Source organism: Cervus canadensis, chromosome 30 (assembly GCF_019320065.1).
Source record: "Cervus canadensis isolate Bull #8, Minnesota chromosome 30, ASM1932006v1, whole genome shotgun sequence".
NCBI classification, from domain to species: Eukaryota; Metazoa; Chordata; class Mammalia; order Artiodactyla; family Cervidae; genus Cervus; species Cervus canadensis.
This window is the reverse complement of record NC_057415.1, coordinates 18,135,711-18,160,364: the sequence shown is the minus strand read 5'-3', so window position 1 is coordinate 18,160,364 and position 24,654 is coordinate 18,135,711.

Genomic DNA, 24,654 nt, shown 5'->3' with positions numbered 1-24,654 from the left:
CTTGGTCAACATTATAGCCAAGAAATAAAACAAAACTGTTAGAGCCCTTTCTTTCCCCTCAAGTTGCAACACTAAATCCAGAATCTCTTAGTGCTCCCATATCAATAAACTCCTTCGGATCCAACTTTATGTTTCTTCAGCTACTATCTCTCATTACTCTTAATATTCATCCCCACACATTCCCTAAATTTCTCTCTGTATACATTAGAAAAATCTTTTTTTTTCTAATGTAAAAAAAAGTCAGTTTTTTGGAGGTTGCACTTCCTCATGGGTCATAATTTGTACCTCATTCTTGGGGTCTGTTAGGACTTCTGTCTAGTCATGTCATGTCTAGAAGCCAAGAGGGGTGATGGGGCGGAGTAAGAGCAGGACCTAAAGAAAATCAGCAATGTCTTGCAAGGCTATATGGCAGGAGAAAAAGATATTACAGGTTTCTTTGGATAAACTTCTCAGGCAGGATAAACTTCTCTGGGTCAAAATGACTCAGCAGAATTTAGAGGTTCAATGTCCCCACTTTCACTGGTATCCTTCCATGTATCCTCCTCCCAACTTTCAGGATCCCATTTCTTCCCAATCAATGCTCTCAATTTAAAAGCAAACACCATGCAGAATTGGGGCTTCAATTTGCTTTATATTTCAGTCATTAACAAGATGACATTCTGTGTTTCACTTACAGAAATCCCATCCCTGTGGGTATATGAGTTAAGGGTTCCAGAAAAGATGTAGAAGACTTTGGGTCATCAATGTAGAGTTTGAGCTGGGAATCTGAAGCTTGAGCTCGTCTTCTTCCCCGCTTTCTTTAGCACACTAAAGAGCAACTACTTAATACCATTATACTCCTTATTTTGACTGAAATGTTCTAAGAGAGCAAACATGTGACAACCCAGACTCTTGCCATCTGTGTTTGATTAAAAATATCCAACAGCAATCATCTGAGTAACTTTTGGTCACGTCTTGACACACACTTCCACTCTCTTCTTTACCACTAAAAGCAGGGTTATTAGTGCCTTTAAATCTAGGAAGATAAGAGAACCCATTCCAGAAACCCAGAGCCAATAAAGAGGACTCATCCACAAGGGTCTGCTTCTCTGGAATCACTTACACTGTGGACATCTATATCAGCCAGGATTCAAACAGAGGGAAAGACTCAGTATTACACATATGGGGTGGTTATAAAGTTCTACATTTTGATTTAATGTCAGAATGAGCCATAATGGAAATGCCAGAGTCATGCAAAGAGTGAAGGGACAACATATGCAAGTCAAAGCATTATGTTGTACACACTAAACTTACATAGTGCTGCCTGTCGATTATATCTCAATAAAACTGGAAAGGAAAAGATAGTTCACTCCCTTTTACTGCTGAGTATTATTTCATGGTATGCAGGTGGTACTAGTGGTAAAGAACTCACCTGCCGATGCAAAAGAGGTAAAAGACCCAGGTTCAATCCCTGGGTTGGGAAGGTCCCCTGGAGGAAGGCATGGCAATCCACTCCAATATTCTTGCCTAGAGAATCCCATGGAAAGAGGAGCCTGGTGGGCTACAGTCCATAGGGCCACAAAGAGTCAGACACAGCTGAAGCAACTTAGCATGCATGCATGCAAATACCTTGTATGTGTACTAGAGCACGCTTAGACGTTCACTTCTGGAAGGCCTCATAAAATGAGTTAACTAGTGTTCTCTCCTCTTCTATTTTCCAGAAAAAATTATGTAAAATTGGTGTTACTTAAATGTTTGGTAGAATTCTCCAGTGAAGCCATTTGGGCCTGGAAATGTCTAGCCTGGGAGCTTTTTAATTCAAATTAAGTATCTTTATTAGATGGGCTTCCCTGTGGGTAAAGAGAAAGCTAGTAAACTTTCAGCTGGTAAAGAATCGCCTATGACGCGGGAGACCTGGGTTCAGTCCCTGGGTTGGGAAGATCCCCTGGCAGGGAAAGGCTACCCACTCCAGTATTCCAGCCTGGAGAATCCCATGAACTATATAGTCCATAGGGTCACAAAGAGTCAGACACAACTGAGCCAGTCTTTGATAGACACAAAGCTATTATTATCTATTTAATCTGGTTGAGTTTTCAAAGTTTGTAGTATTTGAGAAATTGATTCATTTCTTCTAAATTGCTGAGCTCATGAGCACAAAGCTCTTCATAGTATTCCTTCATTAGCCTTTTAGTGGCTGTAAGATCTGTAGTGATGTCCCTTACTTCATTCCTGATATTGATGGTTTGAATCTTCTCTTTATTTTTGCCGTTCTTGCTACATGCTTTCAGTTTAATTTATTTTTAAACCAGTTTCCTGTTTTATTGACATTTTCTAATTTTAAAAATAATTCCAATTTCATTAACTTCTGCTCTTATTTTTATCATTTCCTTCCTGTGGGTGAGTGTTAAGTCACTTCAGTTTTATCTGACTCTTTGTGACCCTATGGAGTGTAGCCCACCAGGCTCCTCTGTCCATGGAGAGTCTCCAAGCAAGAATACTGGAGTGGATTGCCACGCCCTCCTCCAGGGAATCTTCCTGACCAAGGGATCAAACCCACATCTCTATGTCTCCTGTATTGGCAGGCAGGTTCTTTACCACTAGTGCCACCTGGGAAGGCTTTTATTTCCTTCCTGCATTTTATTATTTCTTTCTAACTTATTTTTCCCCTTTTTTTAATATCTTGAGGTAGAAACTTAAGATTATGTATTTGAGACCTTTCTTCCCTTCTAATGTAAGCATTTAAGTGCTGTAAAGTATCTTCTCAGCACCATAGAGTTGAATCACACATTTTAGATTTTTTCCTTTGAGACTTCCTCTTTGACCCACAGATTACTTAGAAGTGTGTTGTTTAATTTCCAAGTGTCTAGAGGTTTTCCTCTTATCTTTCTCTTGTTGATTTCTAGCTTCACGCCATTATAGTGAGAGAATACACTCTGCAAGATTTCTATTTTTAAAACTTTGTTGAGGGTCTTTTTATGGCCCAGAATATGGTCTATCTTGGTGAATGCTACATGGACACTTGAAAAGAATGTGCGTTCTGCTGTTGCTAGATGGAGTGTTCTATAAGTGTTAACTAGATTCTGTTAGTAGACTGTTTTGTTCAATTCTTCTAAGCATTGCTAGTTTTCTATTTTGTGGCTCTATCAGTTACTGAGATAAGGGTATTGAAGTCTCTAAATATAATTGTGGATTTGTCTGTTTCTCCCTTTAGTTTTACCAGTTTTTGCCTCATGTATATTGAGGGTCTGTTTTGGAGGATTAGGACTGTTAAGCTTCCTGGTAGACTGATCTTTTCTCATTACGTAATGTCTCCCTTATCTCTAGTAATTTTCTTTTCTTTGAGATCTACTTTATTTGATATTTGTGTAGCCACTTCTACATTTAAAAAATTAATATTTGCTTGATATGACTTTTCCAATCTTCTATTTTCATCTTACCTATACCATTGCATTTAAAGTGATGTTCTTATAAACAGTACAACGTTTTATGGTGCTTTTGTATCCATTCAAGTCCTAATCCATTCATGTGCCTACTCCTGAGCTTATCATGACACAGGAGAATGCCATGGTCTGACTGGCCAGAACCGGACCCCAGGTTCGGCCCCACCTAAACCACCTGGACCAGGAGAGAGAGCTGTGGGCCTTCAAAGGAAAAGAGAGATGGCAAGACAGAGAATGGGCAACATAAACAGCCACCCACTCCCCTACCCTCTCAGTGACCAGGCACATCCAGGTCTAGACAAAGTGTTAGGCAGTCCTGTCATCACATCCCACTTCCTGCCCCTGCTGGCACATGGGGGTGGATTCTAGAGATTTCTCAAAGGAACTGTCGTCTCACAGCCTCCTTTTCTCTGGAACTGGTGGTTCCAACTGCGTCTGGCAGCACCCCAGCCCTATACTAAGAGTCAAGAGCCAGAGAGAGGAAGAGACCAATCCATCTGAAGTCACCTGAGAACACACTCCTATGCCAAATTATCAGACAGCCACAGAAAGGGCGACCAGAATTCTGAGAAGGGCAAGCTGGGGCCTTCTGTGCCCTCTAGAAAGGATCATGGGCCAGAGGCAGGAGCTGGAGGACTGTATCCTGTTAATGGTGTAAGGTGCACTCAGCCCCAGTCAGGGTGAGTGGGGGGCTCCTTCTAACATAGTACCAGGCACTGTCCAGGAGCCATCAATGCCCTGAGCTGCAGAATTGTATCCCAGATGTGAACCTGCATCCAGTGAAGTCAAGGAATGTGCCCAGGGATGCACCTCTGCTAGGAGTGCAGTTGGGACCATCTAATCCCAAAGTCCAGGCTCAGCAGACTGTTCTCCTTAGAGAAATGAAAACAGAAAAGTGTATTCATCGATTCTTACAGGGGAGCAAGTCACTTGTCAGCTTTAGCACATGGGCCAGGTCTTGTTCAGCCTGGCTCTTATCTCCTTACCTACCAGGTACAGTATTCCCTCCTTTCTTCCATCTGGTGTCTGTGGGATGTCACAGGAGATCTTGCCTAGGCACTCTTTGGTGGACTCTCAGCCCCGCAGTGGGGCTGCTACAAGCAGGACAGAAGCTGTAATACCTGTCAGGGGTTGGACTGGACTACTCTTACCTCCCCACCTTTTCTCCCTCCCTCATCTCCCTCTATTATACTCAGCTTCATCTGATGAGGAAGAGTGGGAGCAACATCTTAAGAGACTTGAGTCTTCCCCAGAATGTCCCAAGGGGCTGTCAGCAAGAAAGTCATGCTCTTGCAAGGGTCTCAGGTGAGTGATAGGGCTGTTAGGGCCTCTGTCCTTGACCCTGCCTTCCAAAGATCCTGTGCTAAGAATTGGGAAGAGGATGAGGGAAAGTAATAAGAGTCTTTCTTCACACTCATGAAGACATTTTCCAAGATGTATCAGTAAAGGAAAAACAAAAGCACAAAGGTTTGCACAGTTAGACAAAAATGAAATAACACATAGACAAAATGCTTGTTTCTGCATAAAGACATTCTAAAGGCGTAGGCAGGAAATGGGCAGGATAGGGTGGTTGACCTGCAGTGCAAGGGGCAGGATTTTCCTGTGTACCCTTCTGTCCCTTCTGAATTTTGAACCATAGAAAAGAGATATTGTTGGGTTTCCCTAGTGACTCAGTGGTAAAATATCTGCCTGCCAATGCAGGAGACATGGGTTCGATCCCTGATCCAGGAAGAACCCACATGCCACAGAACAACCAAGCCTATGTGCCACAACTATTGAGCCTGTGCTCTAAGGCCTGGGAGCCTCAAGCATTGAGCCCATGTGCTGCAACTAACTACTGAAGCCTGTGTGCCTTATAGCCTGTGCTCCACAGAAGAATCCATTGCAATGAGAAGCCAATGCACCACAACTAGAGAGTAAGCCCCTGGTCATCACAACTAGAGAAAAGCCCACGCAGCAAAGAAGACCCAACACAGCCAAAAATAAATAGATAAATAAAATTATATAAAAAAGAGACTTTTTAAAATAAAAAAACTACCTTATTTGATACTTTAAAACTTTTCTGGCTTTTTGTTTAACTTTTTTTAATTGAAGGATTTGTTTTTGTTTAGTAGCTTAGTCCAGAGAAGGCAATGGCACCCCACTCCAGTACTCTTGCCTGGGAAATTCCATGGATGGAGGAGCCTGGTAGGCTGCGGTCCATGGGGTCTGGAAGGGTCGGATACGACTGAGCGACTTCACTTTCACTTTTCACTTTCATGCATTGGGGAAGGAAATGGCAACCCACTCCAGTGTTCTTGCCTGGAGAATCCCAGGGACAGGGGAGCCTGATGGGCTGCCATCTATGGAGGCGCACAGAGTCGGACACGACTGAAGTGACTTAGCAGTAGCAGCAGCAGTTAGTAGCTCAGTCACATTGGACTCTTTGCAACACCATGGACTGTGGCTTCCCTGTCCTTCACCATCTCCCAGAGCTTGCTCAAACTAATGTCCATTGAGTCAGGGATGCCATCCAACCATCTGGTCCTCTGTTGTCCCTTTATCCGTCTGCCTTCAATCTTTCCAAGCATCGAGGTCTTTTCCAATGAGTCGGCTCTTCGCATCACACGGTCAAAGGATTGGAGTGCAGCTTCAGCATCAGTCCTTCCAATGAATATTCAGGGTTTATTTCCTTTAGGATTGACTGGTTTGATCTCCTTGCAGTCCAAGGGACTCTCAAGAGTCTTCTTCAACATCACCATTCAAAAGCATCAATTCTTTGGCACTCAGCCTTCTTTATGGTCCAACTCTCATATCCACACATGACTACTACAAAAACCATAGCTTTGACTGTGTGGACCTTTGTTGGTGAAGTCATGTTTCTGCTTTTTAATATGCTGCTAAGTTTGTCATAGTTGATAAGGATAGCTGATAAAGAATTCAAGGATAGTTGATATACAATATTATAGAGTAACAGATGTATAATATAGTGTTTCACAATTTTTAGAGGTTATATTCTATTTGTAGGAATTAATACTTGCTATATTCACCATGTCATAGACTCTTTTCTAAATTTATTTTTATTGAAATATAGTTGAATTACGGAGTTGTATTAATTACTTATATACAGCAAATTGATTCAGTTACATATACATTCTTTTTCATATTCTTTTCCATTACAGTTTATCACAGGATATTGAATATAGTTCCCTCGTGCAGTAGGATTTTGTTGTTTATCCATTCTATATATACTAGTTAGCATCTGCTAATCCCAAATTTCCAATCCAGCCCTCTTGTATCCACCCACCTTGGTAACCACCAGTCTATTCTCTATGTCCCTAATTCTTTTTCTGTCTCATAGATAGTTCATTTGTGTCATACTTTAGATTCCACACATAAGTGACATATATAGTATCTGCCTTTTCTCTTTATGACTTATTTCATTTAGTATGATAATCTCTGGGTCGATTCATGTTGCTGCAAATAGCATTCCGCTGTATATATGTACCACAGCTTCTTTATTCATTCATCTGTCCACAGACATTTATTTTTTTTATTTTAATTGGAGGCTAATTACTTTACAATATTGTGGTGGTTTTTGCCATGCATTCACATGAATTAGCCATGGGTATACATGTGTTTCCCCATCCTGACCCTCCCTCCCACCTCCCTCCCCATCCCATCCCTCAGGGTCATCCCAGTGCACCAGCCCTGAGCACCCTGCTTCATGCATCGAACCTGGACTGGCGATCTATTTCACATACAATAATATACATGTTTCAATGCTATTCTTTCAAATCATCCCACCCTCGCCTTCTCCCACAGAGTCCAACAGTCTGTTCTTTACATCTTCAACAGACATTTAAATTGTTTCCATATCTTGGCTATTGTGTATAGTGCTGCTATGAACACAGAGATGCATGCATATTTCTGAATTATGGTCTTGTCTGGATATATGTCCAGGGATGGGATTGCTGGATCATATGGTAAATTCTATTTTTAGTTTTCTGAGGAACCTCCATACTGTTTTCCACATTGGCTACACCAACTTACATTCTCAAAAACAGTGTGGGAAGATTCCCTTTTCTCCACACCTGCTCCAGCATTTTTCATTTGTAGATGTTAATGATGGCCATTCTGACCAGCATAAATTGGTACCTCATTGTAGTTTTGATTTGCATTTCTCTAATAATTAGTGATATTGAGCATCTTTTTGTGTGCCTAGTGGCCATCTGTATTATTCTTTGGAGAAATGTCTACTGCGGTTTTATGACCATCTTTTGATTGGGTTGTTCTTTTTTTTTGCTGTTGAGGTTTATGAGCTGTTTGTATATTTTGGAAATTAAACCCTTGTCAATCCCTCCTTTGCAAATATTTTCTCCCATTCTGTAGGTTGCCTTTCATTCTGTTTTTTGGTTTCCTTTTCTGTGCAAAAGCTTGTAACAATATACTCTTGCAGCTTACTAAGGGTTTGTATCTCTTACTTTCTTACCCCTATATTGTCCACCCCCTAACAGTGGTAACCATTAGTTTGTCCTCTATATCTGTGAGTCTGATTCTTTTTTGTTATACTCACTGGTGTGTTATATTTTTAGATTCCATATATATGAGATATTATACAGTATTTGTCATTACTTATCTGACTTGCTTTACCTGGCATAATACCCTCCAAGTCCACCCATGTTGCTGCAAACGGCAATTTTTCATTATTTTTTATGACTGAGGAGGGTCGCACAGAGTCGGACACGACTGAAGTGACTTAGCAGTAGCAGTAGCAGTATTCACTATGTGTGTGTATGTGTGTGTGTGTCAGATATACCACATCTTCTTTATCCATTCATCTCCTGATGGACATTTCGGTTGCTTCCATAACATGGCAATTGTAAATATGCTGCTATGAAAACTGGGGTACATGGGTGTTTTCAAATTAGTGTTTTGTTTTTTTTTCATATATATACCCAGGCATGGAATTGCTGGATCATCAATTCAGTTCAGTCACTCAATTGTGTCTGACTCTTTGCCACCCCATGGACTGCAGCACCCCAGGCTTCCCTGTCCATCACCAACTCCCAGAGCTTACTCAAACTTACATTCATCGAGTCGGTGATACCATTCAACCATCTCATCCTGTGTCGTCCTGTTCTCCTCCTGCCTTCAGTCTTTCCCAGCATCAGTCTTTTCCAAGGAGTCAATTCTTTGCATCAGGTAGCCAAAGTATTAGAGCTTCAGCTTCAGCGTCAGTCCCTCCAATGAATATTCGGGACTGATTTCCTTTACAACTGACTGCTTTGATATTGCAGTCTAAGGGACTCTCGAGAGCCTTCTCCAACACCACAGTTCAAACGCATCAATTCTTCAGTGCTCAACTTTCTCTATGGTCCAACTCTCACATCCATACGTGACTACTGCAAAAACCATAGCTTTGACTACACAGACCTTTGTCGGCAAGGTATTTATGTCTCTGCTTTTTAACGTGCTGAGTTCATCATAACTTTTCTTCCAAGGAGCAAACATCTTTTAATTTCATGGCTGCAGTCACTATCCACAGTGATTTTGGAGCCCAAGAGAATAGTCTCTCGGTGTTGCCATTGTTTCCCCATCTATTTGCCATGAAGTGGTGGGACTGAATGCCATGATCTTAGTCTTTTGAATGTTAAGTTTTAAGCCAGCTTTTTCACTCTCCACTTTCACTTTCATCAAGAGGCTCTTCAGTTCCTCTTCACTTTCTGCCATAACGGTGGTGTCATCTGCATATCTGAGGTTGTTGATATTTCTGCCGGCAATTTTGATTCCAGCTTGTGCTTCATCCCAATGCTTCCGCTTCACCTCAATGCTGAATTGGTGCTGAAACTCCAACATTTTGGCCATCTGATGCGAATAATTGACTCCTTGGAAAAGATCCTGATGCTGGGAAAGATTGAAGGCAGGAGGAAAATGGAACGACAAAGGATGAGATGGTTGGATGGCATCACCAACTCAAAAGACATGAATTTGAGCAAGCTCAAGGAGTTGATGCTGGACAAGGAAGCTTGGCGTGCTGCAGTCCATGGGGTTGCAAAGAGTAGGACACGACTGGGCAACTGAACTGAACTGAACTGAACTGTGCTTCATTCAGTCCAGCATTTTGCATGATGAACCCTGCATATAAGTTAAATAAATAATGTGATGATATACAGCCTTGATGTACTCTTTTCCCAATTTTGAACCTGGATCATATGCTGGATCATATGACAATTCAATTTTTAGTTTTTGAGAAACAGCCATACCATATTATTTTCCACAATGGCTGTACCAATTTGTATTCCCACCAAGACTGTAGAAGGGTTCCCTTTACTCTCCCTTTATCCTCACCAAAATTTGTTATTTTTGTTCTTTTAGTGATAGCAATTCTGAGAGGTGTGGTTTTGATTTGCATTTCCCTGATAATGCTGAGCATCTTTTCATGAGTCTGTTGACCATCTGTATTTTCTCTTTGGAAAAACGTCTGATTGGTTTTACTGCCCATTTTTAAAATCAGATTGTTTGTCTTTTGATGTTGAGTTTTATGAGCTCTTTGTATATTTGGATATTAACCCTTTATTAGTCATATCATTAGCAAATACTTTCTCCCCTTCTGTGAGTTGTCTTTTCATTTTGTCGATGGTTTCCATTGTTATGCAAACGCTTTTAAGCTTAATTATGTTCTATTTGTTTATTTTTGCTTTATTTCCTTTGCTCAAGGAAATGGATATAAAAATAGTAATACAATTTATGTTAAGAAGAGTGTTCTGCAGTGTGGAGTTTTCTTAAAAAACTGGAAATAGAACTGCCATATGACCCAGCAATCCCACTTCTGGGCATACACACCCAGGAAACCAGATCTGAAAGAGACACGTGTACCCCAATGTTCATCACAGCACTATTTATAATAGCCAGGACATGGAAGCAATCTAGATGTCCATCAGCAGATGAATAGATAAGGAAGCTGTGGTACATATACACAATGGAATATTACTCAGCCATTAAAAAGAATTCATTTGAATCAGTTCCAATGAGATGGATGAAACTGGAGCCCATTATACAGAGTGAAGTAAGCCAGAAAGACAAACACCAATACAGTATACTAATGCATATATATGGAATTTAGAAAGATGGTAATGATAACCCTATATGCAAAAACAGAAAAAGAGACACAGATGTACAGAACAGACTTTTGGACTCTGTGGGAGAAGGCGAGGGTGGGATGTTTTGAGAGAACAGCATCAAAACATGTATATTATCAAGGGTGAAACAGATCACCAGCCCAGGTTGGATGCATGAGACAAGTGCTCGGGGCTGGTGCACTGGGAAGACCCAGAGGGATCGGGTGGAGAGGGAGGTGGGAGGGGGGGATCGGGATGGGGAACACATGTAAATCCATGGCTGATTCATGTCAATGTATGGCAAAAACCACTATAATATTGTAAAGTAATTAGCCTCCAACTAATAAAAATAAATGGAAAAATAAATAAATAAAAATAGAAAAGAAAAATAAATAAATAAATAAATACTAAAAAAAGAAGAAGAAGAAGAGTGTTCTGCCCAAGTTTTCCAGTAAGAGTTTTACAGTATCTGGTTTTACATTTATGTCTTTAATCCATTCTGAGTTTATTTTTGTATACAATGTTTAAAAAAACTTCTAATTTCATTCATTTACAGGTAGCTTTCAATTTTTTCAACACCACTTTTTGAAGAGACTGTCTTTTCTCTATTGTATACTCTTGCATATATTATCATAGACTAGGTGACTATAGGTGAATGGGTTTATCTCTGAACTTTCTATCCTGTTCTATTGATCTCTATTTCTGCTTTTGGGCCAGTACCACACTGTTTTGATTACTGCAGTTTATAGTCCAAAGTCAGGGGGCATGATACTTCCAGTTTTATTTTTCTTTCTCAAGATTGTTTTGGTTTTGAAGGTCTTCAATGTTTTCATACGAATTTTAAAATTATTTGTTCTAGTTCTGTGAAAAATACCACTGACATTTTGTTAGGGATTGCATTGAATCTGTAGATTGCCTTTGATAGTATGGTCATCTTACTAATACTTTTTCCAATTCATTAACACAATGTATCTTTCCATCTATTTGTGTCATCTTCAATTTCTTTCATCAGTGCTCCTACATTTCCAAGTACAAGTATTTTTCAACACTAGGTAAGGATATTCCTAGATATTTTATTATTTTTTGGTGCAATGGTCAATGAGATTGTTTCCTTAATTCCTCTTTCTCACAGTATTTTGTTAGTATATAGAAATACAACAAATTTGTGTTTATTAATTTTGCATCCTGAAACATTATTCCGTTTATTGATGAGCTCTAGTAGTTTTCTGGTGGTGTCTTTAGATTTTCTATTTATACTATCATGTCATCTGCAAACAATGCTGGTTTTACTTCTTCCTTTTCAATTTAGTTTTTTAAATTTCTTTTTCTTCTCATTGCTGTGACTAGGACTTCCAAAACTATGTTGAGTAAAAGTGATCAGAGTGGGCATCCTTGTCTTGTTCCAGATTTTAGAGAAAATTTTTCAGCTTTTTACCATTGAGTATAATGTTATCTGTGGTTTTGTCATATATGGCCTTTATTGTGTTGAGGTATATTCCCTCTATGCCCATGTTCCAGAGAGTTTTTATAGTAAACGAATGTTCAGTTTTGTCAAAAGCTTGTTCTGCAACTACTGAGATGATCATATGATATTTATTCTTCAATTTGTAATTGTGATGTATCACATTCATTGATTTGCAGATATTGAAAAATCTTTGCATCCCTGGGATAAATCTCACTTGATCATAGTATATGATTCTTCTAATGTGTTGCTGGATTCAGTGTGCTGAATTTTGTTGAGGATTTTTGCATGTATGTTCACCAGTGATATTGACCTGTAATTTTCTTTTTTGTGTGATATCTTTGTCTGGTATTGATATCAAGGTGATGATGGCCTCATAGAACGAATTTGGAAATGTTCCTTCCTCTTCAATATTTTGAAATAGTTTCAGAAGGATAGGTGTTAACTCTTCTCTAAATGTTTGCTAGAATTCACTTGTGAAGCCACCTAGTCCTGAAATTTTGTTTGTTGGGAGCTTTCAAATTACTGATTCCACATCATTACTGGTTATTGGTCCATTCATATTTTCTATTTCTTCCTGGTTTAGTCTTGGGAGAGTGTACATTTCTAAGAACTTGTCTGTTTCTTCTAGATTGTCCATTTTATTGACATATAATTGTTCATAGTAATCTCTTAAGTAATCTCTTAAGTAATCTCAATTTTATTGGCATATAGTTGTTCATAGTAATCTCTTAAGTAATCTCTTAGGATCAGTTGTATTTCTGTGGTGTCTGTCATAATTTCATTTCTGATTTTATTGATTTGGGCCCTGTCCCTTTTTTTCTTGATGAGACTGACTAGGGTTTATCAGTATTGTTTATCTTTTCAAAGAATAGGCTTTCAGTCTGTTTTTTAAGTCTCTACTTCATTTATTTATTCTCTCATCTTCATGATTTCTTTCCTTATACTAATTTTGAATTTTTTTTTTTGGTTCTTCTTTCTCTAGTTCCTTTAGATGTAAGTTTAGATCATTTATTTGAGATTTTTCTTGCTTCCTGAGGTAAGCTTATATTGCCATAAACTTCCCTCTTAGAACTGCTTTTGCTGCCTCTGATGGTTTTTTAATCACCATGTTTTCATTTGTCTCTAGGTGTTTTTTTATTTCTTCTTTGATTTCTTCAGTCAATCCATCAATTTTTCAGTAACATATTATTTAAACCTCCATGTATTTGTGTTTTTGCAGTTTTTTCTTATAGTTGATTTCTAGTCTCATAGTGTTGTGGTTGGAAAAGATGCTTGATATAATTTCAGTTTTCTTAAATTTATCAAGACTTGTTTTGAGGCCTAATATGTGATCTATTCTGGAGAACATTCCACATGCATTTGTCTCTTGTAAGAGTCTTTACTTTAAAGTCTATTTATTCTGTTGTAAGTATAGCTACTTTGGCTTTCTTTTGATTTTTCCTTTGCATGGAATACCTTTTCCCATGCCCTCCCTTTCAGTCTGTGTGTGTTTCTGATCTGAAGTGAGTTCCTATAGGTAGCCTCAATGCAAGTCTTAGGTTTGTATACATTCAATCACTCTGTAACTTTTGGTTGTAGTATTCCATTTACACTTAAGGTAAACATCAATATGCATATTCTTATCATCATTTTGTTCACTGTTTTTGGTTTGTTTTTGTAGGGGTTTTTTTCTCCTTCTGTTTTCTTGTAACTTGATGACTATTTGATGACTATCTTTAGGGTTATATTTGGTTATATTTGGATCTCTTTTTGGTGTATATTAATTATAGATTTTTCGTCTGTGGTTACCATGCAATTTTTATGCAGCTGTGTATGCATATATGTGTATACACACACACACACACACACATGAGTGTGTATATATATATACACATACATATATACATATATATATATATATATATATATATATATGGTTCCCAGGTGGCACTAGTGGTAAAGAATCCATATATGTGTATATGTATATATATAATTGCTATCTTTAATATCATATTTTGTGTCTAATTGCTTTCTGTATCCCATGACTGCTTATTGTTGTTACAGATGATTTTTATTACTTGTGTCTTTTAACCACCCTAATAGCTTTGTGTGTGGATGATTTCTTAACTTTATTATATGTTCACCTTTATAGGTGAGCTTTTTATTTTGTAATTTTATTATTTATAGTTGTGGCCTTTTCTTTTTTACCTAGAGAAGTTCCTTTGACATTTGGTGTAAAGCTGGTTTTGGGACACTGAATTCTATTAGTTTTTACCTGTCTGTAAAGCTTTTGATCTCTCTTTCGAATCTGAATGAGAGCCCTTCTAAGTAGAATATTCTTGGTTGTAGGTTTTTCCATGTTATTTTTTGCTTTTCCTCTGCTGTTTTTAATATTTTTCTTTATCTTTAATTGTTGTCATTATAACAATAATTTGTCTTGCTCTTTTCCTCTTTGCGTTCATCATATATGGAACTTCTAGTCAAAAATAACAGCCTGTATATTCAAGGTGAGAAAATATTAAATAAGGTAACCCTAAGGAAATCCACTCTAAGACACAACATACCTAAAATTCTGGAAACTATAGGTATAGAAAAAAAAATCTTGAAAATGACCAGGAGAAAAGACACATTACTTATAAGAAACATAAATTTGAATTATAGCAGATTTCTCATCAGGAACTATGTAGGCACAACATTTTTCAAGTGCTGAAAGAACTGTCAACCATGAATACCAAATCCAATGAAACTATCCTTCAAGTAATGAAGGATAAAAGAAATTTAAGAAAATTTATTGTTATAAGACATTCTCTTAAATGATGGCTAAAGAAAGTTCTGTAAACAGAAAGGAAATGGTGAAAGAAAAATGTTTGGAATGTCAGAAAGGAAAGAACAACATTAACATGGGTAAAAATAGGAGTGAATGTAAGAGACTATCTTACTTCTCATGAGTTTTTAAATCATATTTGATGATGGAATCAAAATTATAATGTAATCTGATGTGCTCAATATAGAAAGAAAAAACACAAAAGATATATTTGTAAATGGGGAAGGTATAGAACATAAAGTAAATTAAGTCTCCCACGCTTCCCAATATACTGAAAAAACACTATATATATGAATCAAAAGAGAACACTAAAAATTGTCAAGAACTCCATAAAAAGATATTGAGAGAAACAGAGGACTGAAAAATAAAAGAAACAAACAAATAAAGCATAATAAAGTGTCAGACTTTAGTCATAACGTTATCAATAACTACCTTAAATGAAAATAGTCTAAATACACTGATTAAAAGACAGAAATTGGTAGACTGGATAAAATTGTGATTCCAACAATATTCTGACCAGAAGAAACTCAATTCAAATACAATAACTTAGGTAAATTGTAACTTAAAGGGTAGAACTAGATGGGCCATGAAAATATTTTTCTAAAAAATAGGATTGGCTATTTGAACATTAGCAAAGAAAATAAAAATACTAAAGAGAGAGACATTACATAGCAACTAAAAAATTGATCTGCCATGAAGTCATAATGACCCTAACTGTGCATGCACAAGACAACACAACCAAATTATATGAAGCAAAAAAAAGACTAGATCTTTACTTTCTTTCTTTAAATATTGGCAACATTTATTCTGATGTTTAGAAAGAAGTAACTAGGTTTTGCTGTCTGCAAATTTAAACTTATGCCCATTAAGAAATGAACAATTAAAAAAAAAGACAAAAATATACTGCCTCCAACCTCAATGATTTCATATATATATTTTTTAACTTCAGAAGGATCTTTTAGGAACCCATAATCTGATGTTCAGCAATTCCTTCATTCTACTACAATATCTTTTTTTTTCTGTTAAATTTTAAATTAAAATAAAACTCTGTAACTTTTAAATGTTAACAGTGATTTTGTTTTTCAATTGATGTTTATCTAGGTATCCAGGCATTGTTGATGATAGGAGTTTGTTTTGTTTGATGAACAAAACAGATGAAAACACTAGGAGAGTTCCGTTCCAGTAGGAAGGGATAATAAGCCAAATTAACCAGGTGAAATGAGAGCAAGGTTAGTATGGTAGATCGGAGAAGGCAATGGCACCCCACTCCAGTACTCTTGCCTGGAAAATCCCATGGACGGAGGAAGCCTGGTGGGCTACAGTCCATGGGGTCGCTAAGAGTTGGACACGACTGAGCGACTTCACTTTCACTTTTCATGTTCATGCATTGGAGAAGGAAATGGCAACCCACTTCAGTGTTCTTGCCTGGAGAATCCCAGGGACGGGGAATCCTGGTGGGCTGCCATCTATGGGGTCGCACAGAGTCGGACACCACTGAAGCGACTTTGCAGCAGCAGCAGCAGTATGATAGATAATAATGCAAAGGAGAAGGAAAAAAACAAAAGTCAGGGATGAGAAATAACAAATGAGAGTCAAGGAGATGGGTTCAAGTTTTAGCTGGACATCTTGGAAGACCTCCTGAGAAGAGCTTATTCTGCAGGTCCTTTTCTTCATTTGTATTTCTTGCCTAGAGAAGTTCCTTCAGCATTTTTTATAAAGCTGATTTGGTAGTGATGTATTCTCTTCAACTTTTGATTGTATGGAAAGCTTTTGGTTTCTCCATTAAGTCTAAAGGAAAGTCTTGCTGGGTAAGGTATTCTTGATGATAGGTTCTTCCCTTTCGTCACTTTAAACATATAGTGCCATTCATTCTCTTCTGGCTTGTAGAGGTTATGTTGAGAAATAAGCTAATAATCTGATGGGAGTTCCCTTGTGTGTTATTTGTCATTTTTCCCTTGTTGCTTTTAATATTTTATCTTTGTCTTTAATTTTTCTCAGTTTGATTACCATGTGTCTTGGTTTGTTCATCCTTGGTTTTTTCCTGACTGGGACTCTCTGTGCTTCCTGGACTTGGTTGACTATTTCTTTTCCCGTGTTCAGGAAGCTTTCAGCTATTATCTCTTCAAATATCTTCTCAGGTCCTTTCTCTCTCTCTCTTCTCCTTCTGGGACCCCTATAATGTGAATGTTGGTGCATTTAATGTTGTCCCAGAGGTCTCTTAAGCTGTCATCATTTTTTTCATTCTTTTTTCTATATTCTGTTCTGTGGCAGTGATTTCCACCATTCTGCCCTCCTGGCCATTTATCTGATCTTCTGCCTCAGTAATTCTGCTATTGATTCCTTATAGTGTATTATTCACCTCTGTTTGTTTGCTCTTTAGTTCTTTGGTAAACATTTCTTGCATCTTCTTCATTGTTTTCCTGAGATCCTGGATCATCTTCACATCATTATTCTGAATTATTTTGGGGGAAAGTTGTCTATCTCCACTTCATTTAGTTGTTTTTCTGGGGAGTTGTCTTGTCCCTTCATCTAGGACATAAGTTTCTGCTTTTTCATCCTGCTTAACTTTCTGTAACGTGGTTTTTGTTCTAGCCACTGTGGGATTGTGGTTCTTCTGCTTCTTCTGTCTGCCCTCTGATAGAGGAGGCTAAGAGGCTGGTGTAAGCTTCCTGATGGGAGGGACTGGTGGTGGGAAAAACTGGATCTTGCTCTGGTGGGCAGGGCCTTGCTCAGTAAAGCTTTAATCCAATTATTTGCTGATGAGTGGGGTTGTGCTCTCTCCCTGTTAGTGGTTTGGCCTGAGGCAACCCAGCCCTGGGGTCTACAGGGCTCTGTGGTAGGGTTAATGGTGACCTCCAAGAGGCCTTACACTGACGGGGACCTTCCAGGACCACTGCTGCCACTGCTCCAGTCCCTGTGGCGAGCCACTGCTAGCCCACATCTCCACAGGAGACCCTCCAACACTAACAGGTAGTTCTGGTTCAGTCTCCTGTGAGGTCACTGCTCCTTTCCTCTGGGTCTTGGTGCAAGGAAGATTTTGTGCCCTCCAAGACTGGAGTCCCTGTTTCCCCCAGTCCTGTGGAAGACCTATAATCAAATCCCACTGGCCTTCAAGGTCAAATTCTCTGGGGATTCCCGGTCCCTTTGTTGGATCCCCAGGGTAGGAAGCCTGACATGGGGTTCAGAACTGTCACAACAGTGGAAAATCTCTTTGGTATTATATTTCTCCAGTTTGTGGGTAACCCACCTGGTGGGTATGGGACTTGACTTTATTATGATTGTGCCCCTACCATCTCGTTGCAGCTACTTCTTTGTCTTTGGACATGGTGTATCCCTTTTTGGTGGGTTTCAGCATCCTCCTGTCGATGGTTTTTCAACAGCTAGTTGCAATTTTGGTGTACCCATAGGAGATGAGTGCACATCCTTCTACTCTACCATCTTGAGCTGGAAGCAAAAAACTACTAGATCTTAAAAGAAAAATGGGAAAAACTGGAATTACATCTGAGAACTTTAACAAGCTTTACTCAGTAACTGATATGCTGCTAGACAGAAAAACAGCATAAATACAGAAGAACTTGACAGTAAAACCAACCAAAATAATCTAAATGACATTTATAAACCACTCCACTCAACAAAAGCAAAACAGACATCTTTTCAAGCACCTATAAGACAGTCACAAAAATAGACCATATACTGCACCATAAAACAATCCTCAACAAATTTTTTAAAGACTAATATTATACATATGTGTTCTTTAAACAGAATGGAATCAAACAAGAAATCAATAAGAGAAAGACAAGAGAAAAATTTCTAAAGGCTTTAAAGTGAAACAATACACTTCCAAATAATCCATGGGACAAGGAGAAAGTCTCAAAGGAAATTCGAAAATACATATAACTAAATAAAATAAAAGCACATCATATTCAAATTTGTGGGATGCAGCTAAAATAGTGCTTACAGCAAAATTTGTAGTATTTGAAATATAGTGCCCATCAATGGATAAATTGGTAATAAAAAAAGAGGCAGAATATATATATATATATATAATGGAATATTATTCAGCCATGAGAGAGAAGGAAATCCTGCTATTTGTGACAACACGGATGAAAATTGAGGGTGTGATGCTAAGTGAGATAAATCAGACAAAGAAAAATAAATACTGTATGATATCACTTACGTGTATAATCTAAGAAAAATCAAACTCATAAAAACAGAGAGTAAAATGATAGCTACCAGGGGACAGTGGGTGGAGGATAAGATAGTTGCTGTTTAAGGGTACAAATTTGTAATGAATTAGTACTATAAATAAGCCCTGGAAATCTAATGCACAGTGTAGTGAACATAGACAATGCTGTATATAATACAATTGTATAGCACAGGGAACTCTGCTCAGTATTATGAAAGTGAAAGTGAAAGTTGCTCAGTCTTGTCTGATTCTTTGCAACCCCATGGACCATACAGTCCATGGAATTCTCCAGGTCAGAATATAGGAGAGGGTAGCCTTTCCTTCTCCAGGGGATCTTCCCAACTCAGGGGGATTGAACCCAGGTCTCCCACATTGCAGGCAGATTCTTTACCAGCTGAGCCACAAGGGAAGCCCAAGAATACTGGAGTGGGTAGCCTACCCCTTCTCCAGTGGATCTTCCTGACCCAGGAATCGAACTGGGGTCTCCTGCATTGCAGGTGGATTCTTTACCAACTAAGCTATCAAGGAAGCCTGCTCAATATTATGGAACAACCTAAATGGGAAAAGAATTTTAAAAGAATAGATACATGTATATGTATAATGAATCAATTTGCTATACACCTGAAACCAACACAGCCTTGTTAATCAACTAAACTCCAATATAAAACAAAAGTTTTAAAAAATAAAATAAAATATATTTTATCATATTAAAGAAAATCACCTGAGGTAAAAAACCTATATTCTGAAAAATATAAGTCACTGATGAAAGATATCAAAGATGACACTAATAGATGGAAAGATATACCATGTCTTTGGACTGGAAGAATTAATATTGTCAAAATTACTATACTACTCAAGGCAACCTACAGATTCAATGCAATCCTTATCAAATTACTGATGGCATTTTTCATAGAACTAGAACAAAAAAATTTAATTTTTATGGAAACACAAAAGACCCTGAATACCCAAAGCAATCTTGAGAAATTAAAATGGAACTGGGGAATCAGGCTCCCTGAGTTCAAGTTATACTCTGAAGCTACAGTCATCAAAACAGTATGGTACTGGCACAAAGACAGAAATATGGATCAATGGAGCAGAATGGAAAACCCAGAGCTAAACCCATGCACCTAAGGTCAATTAATCTACAACAAAGAAGAAAAAAAAAAAAAACTATCCAATGGAGAAAAGACAGTCTCTTCCATAAACATTGCTGGGAACACTAGACAGCTATATTCAAAAGAATGAAATTAGAACATTCTTTAAAATCATACACAAAAATAAACTCAAAATGGATTAAAGACCTCAGAGGAAGACTCAATAGTATGAAACTCTTAGAGGAAAACATAGGCAAAATACACTTTGACATAAATCACAGCAATATCTTTTTTGATCTATCTCCTAGAGTAATGTAAATAAAAACAAAAATAAACAAATGGGACCTAGTTAAACTCAAAAGCATTTGCACAGCAAAGGAAACCATACACAAAACAAAAAGATAACCCACAGAATGGGAGAAAATACTTGGAAATGATGTGAACAACAAGGGATTAATCTCCAAAATAAGCTCATGCAGCTCAATATTGAAAAAGCAAACAACCTGATCAAACAATGAGCCAAGGACCTAAAAAAGTATTTCTCCAAAGAACACATATAGATGGCCAACAAGCACGTGAAAAGATTCTCATTGTCACTAATTATTAGAGAAATGCAGATCAAAACTACAATAAGGTACCACCTGACACTGGCCATCGTTTAAAAGTCTACAAATAACAAATACTAGAGGTTGTGTGGAAAGAAGGGAACCAACCCTCTTACACTGTTGGTGGGAATGTAAATTGGCACAGCAACTATGGAGAACAGTATGGAGTTTCCTTTAAACGCAAAAATAGAGCTACCATATGACAGCTCCTGGAGAAATCCCAGGAGCTAGAGAAAACCATGGTTCAAAAGGATATATGCATTGCAATGTTTATTGCAACCCTGTTTACAATAGCCCAGACATGGAAGCAACCTAAATGTCTATGGATAGATGAGTGGATAAAGAAGATGTGGTACACAAACAACAAATGCTGGAGAGGGTGTGGAGAGAAGGGAACCCTCCTACAATGTTGGTGGGAATATAAACTGGTATGACCCCATGGGGAATGGAGTATAGAGGTTCCTTAAAAATGGGGTATGGAGGTTCCTTAAAAATGGGGTATGAAGGTTCCTTAAAAAACTAAAAATAAAACTACCATATGACCCTGCAATCTGCCTCCTAGGCATATATCTGGAGAAAAGCATAATCCAAAAGTTTACATACACCACAATGATTACCACAGCACTGCTTACAAAAGCCTAGACTTGGAAACAACCTAAATGTCCATCAACAGAGGAATGTATAAAAATTTGTCACGTATATACAATAGAATGTTGTTGTTGCTGCTCAGTTGCTAAGTTGTGCCCAACTCTTTGCTCTCTCCTGGGCTGCAGCACACCAAGCTTCCCTGTCACTGTTTCCCAGCGTTTGCTCAGATTCAAGTCTGTTGAATCGGTGATGCTATCTAGCCACTACTCAGCCATTAAAAAGAATTAAATAATTCCATTTGCAGCTATGTGGATGGACCTAGAGAGTGTCATAGTAAGTAAGTCAGAGAAGGAGAAATATGGCATGGTATCCCTTATGTGTGGAATCTAAAAAGAAAATGATACAAATGAACTTGCCTACAAAACAGAAAGAGACTCACAGACTTAGAAAACTAACTTATGATTGCCAGGGGGAAAGGTTAGGGACCTTGGGAAGGTCATGTACACACTGCTGTATTTAAAATGGGTAACCAACAAGGACCTATTGTATAGCATATGGAACTCTGCTCAATGTTATGTGCCAGCCTGGATGGGAAGGGGAGGGGGGCTTACGGGAGAATGGATACTTGTATATGTATGGCTGAGTCCTTCACTCTTCTCCTGAGACTACCACTACATTTTTAATCAGCTATACCTCAATACAAAATAAAAAGTTTAAAGTTTGGATTAAAAAAATGTGGTATGTATACACCATGGACTATTACTCAGCCATTAAAAAAGAATGAAACAATGCCATTTGCAGCAATATGGATAGACCTGGAAACTACCATAGTAAGTGAAGTAAGTCAGACAAAGTAAGACAAATATATGATATTGCTTATATGTGGAATATAAAAATGATACAAATGAATTTATTTACAGAACAGAAACAGGCACATAGATTTAAAAAACAAACTCTGGTTACCAAAGGGGAAAAGTGGTGGGGAGGGATAAATTGGGAATTTGAGACTGATACATACACTACTGTATTTAAAATAGATAACCAACAAGGACTTACTCTATAGCACAAGGAACTCTGCTCAGTATTTTGTAATAATCTAAATGCGGAAAGAATTTGAAAATGAATAGATACAGGTATATGTGTATACATGTGTGTGTGTGTATATATATATATATATTTTTTTTTTTCCAGGGTTCCCCTATAATGAAGCAGATATGTCTCAGACAGTGAAGAATCTGCCTGCAATGCAGGAGATCTGAGTTCAGTCCCTGGGTTGGGAAGATCCCCTGGAGAAGGAAATGGCAAACCACTCCAGTATTCTTGCCTGAAGAATTCCATGGATAAAGGAGCCTGGTGGGTTACAGTCCTTGGGGTCGCAGAGATTGACACAGCTGAGCAACTAAAACAAACACACACATAGGTCTTTCCAGGCGGCACTAGTGGTAAAGAACCTGCCTGCCAATGTAGGAGACATAAGAGATGTGGGTTCAATTCCTGGGTCAGAGAGATTCCCTGGAGGAGGGCACGGCAACCCACTCCAGTATTCTTGCCTGTAGAATCCACGGATGAGGAGTCTGGCGGGCTATAGTCCATAACGTTGCAAAGAGTCAGACATGACTGATTGACTTAGCATGCACAGAAGCACATATATTATAAATACAGTTAAAAATGTTTACAAGAAAAAATTTTAATAGTTAAAACTCAGTAAAAAAAACAAACAAACAAACAAACAAAAGCCTGTTAGGAAGCTGATCCCAAGGAAAACATTAGAATCTGCTCAATCGGGTAATCATCATTGTGGTCACTAAGGAGACAATCATGGAAACTTGTTCACAAATCTCTAACAGCCCAGAAAATAGACTCCACAAACAGAAGGTGTGATGGCTATAGGGTCAAAGCTGTTTATGGTGTGAACCCTGGAGAAGGAGTGGGTCAAGGGTGCTATGAACTTGAATCCTGATGGGAATGTGAGCTAAATGCCTGGGACTCACAAGCCTCTTAGAGAATATTTTGAAGATCTGGGGCCGCGTGCCAGAACAATGCACATTTGTGAGCACACAAGTACACACACATAGACTGTCATAACAGCATCAAGCCCAGTCACGAATCCCCCTCACACTGAGGGCCAGGAGCAGCTCCACAGGTGAGGCAATGATGAGCAGAGGAACAGCACTGGAAGAAGTGCCGCTCCACGTGGGAAGAGGCTGAACGCACGGCTGCAGAAGGCAGAGCAATTTGAGGTGCCATGGCCCAGGTGGCACTGCTGGCCCACTGTAGAATAGGCAAGGGAGTGATGCTCCTTAGGGGTTTGGGCCCCGGATCAGGAAGATTTGAAAAGATAGAAAAGGTCAATGAAACTAAAAGTCTATTTTTCGAAATGATGAACAAAATTGGTAAACTCTAGTCAGCCTCAAGAAAAAAGGGAGAGGACCCAAGTCAATAAAATCAGAAATGAAGAAGAAGTTATGACGGACAACACAAATACAAAGAATCTTAGGAGACTACTACAAACAACTATGTGCAAATAAAATGAGCAGTCTAGAAAGTGAAAGTTGTGTCTGACTCTTTGTGACCACCTGGACTATACAGTCCATGGAATTCTCCAGGCCAGAATACTGGAGTGGGTAGCCTTTCCGTTCTCCAGGGGAACTTCCCAACCGAGGGATCAAACCCAGGTCTCCCGCATTGCAGGCAGATTTTTACCAGCTGAGCCACAAGGGAAGCCCAAGAATACTGGAGTGGGTAGCCTATCCCTTCTCCAGCAGATCTTCCTGACCCAGGAATTGAACTGGGGTCTCCTACATTTCAGGCAGACTTTTTACCAACTGAGCTATGAGGGAAGCCCGAAAAATCTAGAAGAAACATAAATTCTTAGAAATGTACAATCTTCCAAGACTAAAGCAGGAAGAAATAGAAAATATGAATGGACCAATTATCAGTAATGATGTTGAGTCAGTAATTTAAAAACTCGCAACAAACAAAATTGCAGGACCAGATGGCTTCACAGGTGAATTCTAACAAACATTTAGAGAAGAGTTAAAAGCTATCCTTCTGAAACTATTCCAAGAAACTGCAGAGGAAGGGACATTTCCAAATTCTTTCTATGAGGCCATCATCCCCTGATACCAATACCAGAAAGATATCACACAAAAAAATATTATAGGCCAATATCACTGATAAATACATATGCAAAAATCCTCAACAAAATGTTAGTAAACTGAATCCAGCAATACATTAGAAGGATCATACACCATGATCAAGTGAGGTTTATCCTAGGGATGTGAGGATTTTTCAATATCTACAAATTAATCAATGTGATTGATGTTGTTCAGTAGCTCAGTTGTGTCCAACTCTTTGCAACCCCATGAACTGACTGCAGCATGCCAGACTTCCC